This window comes from Corvus brachyrhynchos, unplaced genomic scaffold, assembly GCF_000691975.1.
Source record: "Corvus brachyrhynchos isolate BGI_N302 unplaced genomic scaffold, ASM69197v1 scaffold202, whole genome shotgun sequence".
In the NCBI taxonomy this organism is placed as follows: Eukaryota; Metazoa; Chordata; class Aves; order Passeriformes; family Corvidae; genus Corvus; species Corvus brachyrhynchos.
In genome coordinates this window covers 7,019,103-7,024,419 of record NW_008238132.1, presented here as the reverse complement: position 1 = coordinate 7,024,419, position 5,317 = coordinate 7,019,103, and the positions used below count along the sequence as shown (strand labels likewise).

The 5,317-nt window shown below is 44.4% G+C and overlaps 1 long non-coding RNA gene across 1 annotated transcript in view; it reads right to left on the bottom strand.

Annotated features, from left to right (window-relative positions):
- Positions 1–2,897: 2,897 nt before the first annotated feature.
- The window catches only part of LOC108446603, a 3,610-nt gene continuing 1,190 nt past the window's right edge, over positions 2,898–5,317 (bottom strand). The window contains exon 2 of the long non-coding RNA XR_001861832.1: positions 2,898–3,353. This is a non-coding gene — a long non-coding RNA (uncharacterized LOC108446603). The remainder of the gene's footprint in view (positions 3,354–5,317) is intronic.

Sequence of the window (5,317 nt, the reverse complement as noted above, 5' to 3'; positions counted from 1 at the left end):
TTTCAATAACAGGGATTTTGTCCTGATCACTCTAGTCATTTGTTCAAACCTGTGCGACCTCTTTGGAAGGCAGCTCCAGGGAAACAACCCTTCACAAAGCCAGGAGTAACAGGTGTGGTGCTGGTCCTTACTGTGAGTGTTCATCCAAATGAGCAAGTAGATCTCAGTCCAGCAAAGGCAGAGTGTGCCTCCCCATCCAGATGTGCTTCTGTCTCTGAGAAAGGCCACCAAAGCCACCATGCACTCAGTCCTGCTCATGTTTCCTGCAAGATCTCCTCATTATATCACACATGGAAGGACCACCCATGGAGGGGATGTTCAGACCAGCAGCTGGTGAGAAAGCCTGCTGGGAGCTGAAGGAGGCCCTGAACACAGGCAGATGTCTTGACCTGGAGAGCACACCTGCTACTGCTGGCAGCCACCTTGAATGGGACTTCCCCTAGTCTGGCCTAGGAGAGTTCCTTGTGGACCTGCAGGGATCACTGGATTTTACCTAGCCAGTGCCCCAGGCTAAAACCACAACAAAGCCAAATGCGATGGTTCAGGCTCAGAGAAGTTTGGCCTTTTGCTTTTCTGCATCCTGCTCCATTCATCTTGTTCTGCCCCCGATTTCAGGTGTGCCTGCAGGAAACTCACTCCTGCTAACAGACTCATGCCAGTTCACTTGTCACGTGCCCAGGAAGCTGCCTGTTCCATCAGGGTCAGTGGGTAGCTGTGAGAGCTGGCAGCTGAAGGCAAGCTGCTTCCTCCCGAGACGAATTCCCAGAGGCTTGAAACATGGCTTAGCATAGTCTGAAAGTTACACAAGACAGCCACAGGCTACGACATGCCCTGGAAAAGCCTGCCTGCAGTGATGTCTCTTGACAAGATATGATCGCTTAAAGTTGTACCAACACCCTAAAGTTCAGAATGACAAGACTCACACACCAAAAGACAGCAGGTGTTAAGTACTTGTCCTTCTGGTGCCTGTCAAGCACTCGGAGAGGTGTTGGTACCTCCAGGGCATTCCTAGTGAGGTTGGAAATAGGACATTATTCTCACAGCTTATCCTGTGGTCCTTGTTTTCCCCTCATGTGTCCTCCTGGGACAAACATTTGGTGAAGGAAAATGTCTTTTGGTAGCATAACTGGCAGCAGATAGGCTATCAGCTTTGTGCTTTCCACAGTAGGGAATCCACAGTCTTCCCAGTAGGGAATGACTCTAGCTGGAAAGCACAACAAGTCACCAGTAGGGAATCCACAGTAGGGAATCCACAGTCTTCCCAGTAGGGAATGACTCTAGCTGGAAAGCACAACAAGTCACCTGCTACACCCTCACTGATGCCATGTCAGTTCTCAAGGGAGGAAGCTTGGTCCTTGTCTCAGTCCCCACCTGTCTGCCCTGCTGGGACCCACCCCTATGCTGGAGGATGGCAGCCACTAGGATACAAACATGCCCACAGGTGTGAAGTCCTGCCCAGCACAGATGCCTGATGGCAAGGGCTGGGGGTGGCCCTGTATCCCCCCCAGCCTGCCCGCTTTCTGGCTGGGGACAGTGGGACAGGTCCTGACCACCAGACCCTGCCATAACTCCCTGCATTGCACCCTGACAACAAGGTGAATGTGGAGAAATATGGCACAGAGCAAAGACTTTTTACCCTCATGTTCTCATCCCTTAGCTGGCAGGTGCTTCAACAGCAGGATGATGAGGAAATGAAAATTATTTGCCTTGCTTTGATTCCTATTTGAATTACTATGTCTTTTGTATACGACTGTAGAACAGTTTTCATAAATATTGTTACTCTAGTCTCTGAATTTATAATTTCCAAAGCTGTTTATAATTTTACCAGGATGCTGGTCCTTTCTCTAGACTTACTTATTCAAGTGCTACCCAAGTTGTTTTAGTTTTTCCCACATAAATTGGCAGGGCTCTGTATTTTTCTGTCTATGTCACTGAAACTCTCATTCCAGGTCCTTCTTCTTATGTCTTAAATTTACAGATCTCTTCCTCCTTGACTCCTAACATCTTAGCTTTGTCTCCTCTGGACAACTCAAAACTAAGCTTCTTTGGCATCCTTACCTATCCTGACACCATCATTCCCTTTCCTGATACTATTCATTAGCTCTTCTTATGGTTGGTCTCTATCCCAGCTTAGGTCATACACTCATCTATGCCACATACTGCATACGTGTTGTTTTCACCTTAGAAACTAATTAAAATACAGCTCTGACTACCGTGAAAGGCCTTAAGCTCAATTCTTCATTATTATTAATGTTTCTAGTTGAAGAGAAAAAGAAAAAAGAGCAAAAAATGTGTACGATTACAAAAATATCAGTGTTATGTGTGCCAAAAATAGGCTCCCGTATCCTAGTATTTGCTCCTCCATCTGTTGAATGTAAAAGCCATGAAGCAAGGACTGGCTTTTTTTGGTTTTTTTTTTAAGTATTCCTTTGGTTTCTATCAAGAGGAAGCCCTACAGAAACTATGTAATGATGCTTAACTCTACTCCTATCGGCACTAAATATAATATAGGTAATAACTGTTACTTCTATGGGAAGTAAAAATGATACCTTGGAGGTATGCTGACGAGGTTCATCTCTCCAGATTAGTCTGGAGGAAATTCTGCTTTGCAATACACAAATCCAGTTCCCTTTAAGGTGGCATTCCCTCGTTCCAGTTCCAGAGGAAGAAAGTGAGATGAAATGACACTGCAAGCATGGACCTGAAAATGCACTTTGTATGACTTCCCAGGCTCCAGAGCAACAGTGGAGTCTCACTCTCAGTGCTCCTCAGATTCAGGAGGTTTGGATGCAAGGTTTTGTTTTATCATTTGTTCGTACTTTTTGTCTTAGCTTGCCTGTTTAGGACATTTTATAAACAAAATTTACTGAAAAGATACTGGAAATTAGCAACAAGAATAAAAGCTACAAACTGTTCTTTACTACATTTCTGTCTGGTAAAATGGAAGAAAGCAATGAAAAATCGTGAAATTTCAGAAGTTGTATTTTATCTCTCTGGCCACAGAGTGTCAATGTTTTCCCACACATTTCTCAATGGAGAGTCTACATCCAGCGGAATCAGCTCCTGCCAAACAGCAGATGTCAGTGCTCCCGCTTTGGTTTAAGGGGAGGTCCTTGACACCCTTTTGCAGCTGGATCACTTTGAAAGAGATTTTGCTGAACAGCAGCTGTAGGTTTGTTTTGTGTGCCTGTTCTTTCACATCCACAGGAAGCTGATGGTGAGCACAGCAGAACAGAACTGGAGTAAGATGTCAGCTCCATGCAGGTCACATTTAGTTCCAGACTCTTTTCACATCAGATTTAGCTGGCATCATATCCTAGGCCTCCACAGTTTGAGTGAAAACAGTTAACCTACTGATGGAAAAAAAAAAATACTTAATGAGGAGAGAAACAAGATACACTTTGAAGAATTTTCTTCCTTTAATATCCTTTAACAGGTCACTGATAGTTGCCATCATGACTCTTCACTGTTTGTGGTCACTTACAGAGGTACAGATACAGAACAAGCTTTTCAATCCACAACTGACAAGATCACAAAATCCCCCAAATTTGGGTTTATCTATGACTATGCCTTTGTGATCCCCGGGTTTGACAAGATATCCTTAGGAATGAAATTACAGAATCAGGTTGCATTATGGTTTGGGTATAATTCCATGCCATGCTATTCTCCATTTTGAATTTCAAGTGTCCCCACTTTGGTCACTTGAGGAAAGCCCTTCGCAGTCACCTGCTACTGCTGTCAAGAGACATAAGGTGAGGCTGTCGGTGTAAGAGAGAGGGATCAGCAGCTGAGCGGACCATCAAGGCCAGCAACACACATTATCTGTGTGATGTCTGGGGCAACAATTCCTTTTGTTCTACAAAACTTGTCTCTGAGTAGCATTGCTTTGCCTAGTTGGCCTATTTAATGCTTTCATAACATTTCCAGTAGGTCACAACTTTTCCAAGAAGGATATCAGGTTTCATAACCCTTTTCCTTGTAGAAAAAGAAATGCTAGAAGAAGGTTGCTTTTTGTTATTGCTGGCTTGTACAAAAAGCCACGCTGAGAGAAAAAGAACTGAAACTAGTTATTTGCAAGATAATAAAATTATTTCTGCTCCACACAGAGCATGTTTTCAGCTGTGTCAGCTGCTTGTAAAGCTCAGATACAATATAAACTGCCTTACACTACTGTTTAAGGACTTACTGCATGATAAAATTCGGTGAAAACTAATTGGTGATAACTAATAAGAAGAAACATAAACCCATGTGAATAAAAAAAACCCCTGACTCAGAGCTCGTATTCTGGTGCTTGTTAAAACAACTGGGTTCCTGCATATGGTAACTAAGCAGGGCTGTCCTGCAGAACTACAATCACAGTTCTGTTTATCCAGTTCCACCTTTGCACCATTTCCTAGCAATGTCAGGAAAGGCAGCTGTTCTTGACGGACAATTCCTTTGCAAAGCCACAAACACAAGCTGAAAACAAGTGCTGTGTATGTTCCCTTTCTGGCTCTTTTGGGCCTCCCATGGAGGCACTGATGACACTTTTCCATGTATCTTACTTATGCCTTTTCCTTCTGTTGCTCCAGAATTCCCACAATGTATTCAGCAGTACTTTCCTGATGCCAGCAGCACAGTAAGCAGCAACTTGGCAGGAAAATTCTCTTTTTACCCTGGACCTACCACTGTGCTTTCCTTGCCTGATATTCCAGGGCAGAATTTCTTCAGCACCACTGATTCCCTCTCAGAGCAACCCATCCACACTTGATCCTGGGGTTTCTGAAATTGATTTTTTCATTTTCTTTTTTTTTTTAATTACAATTTCTTTTTTGAATTTAGCTTTTTCTTAAATTGACCACCACCAAAAAGATATTGATACTTCCAGTGGGCTTGACCCTACTGCTTTATGTTTCAGATCCATCAGCTCCCCACTCCCTGCAACCCCCAGCTGCCTTCTGACCCACTGTCAGGAAAAGAAGTAAATTTTGAGAAAGGAGGAAGCCATCTCTTGGTAACAACTTTGTATGAACAGAAGAACTCTCTTGGGAAGGCCGCTTTCCAGTCTTCCCTTTCCTGGATCCTCCCGCACCATTCCATCAGCTACTTGATCTGCAGGTGTTGAAACGGAACAGTAAAGTGACAGGAATGTGCCAGTGCTGAGGTTTAGCAGGGCTTTATATACTGCCTAAACGCCCTTGAATGAAGAGAAGTCGCTATGTGACTGTTACAGAAGACCCTTAGCCCTGTCTGTGGGATCCCCCTGGACTCAGGCCTTCCTGGCGCCAGCCCGCAGCAGAGCCAGCCGTGATCCAGCCCCGGGCGGGCTCTCGCCAAG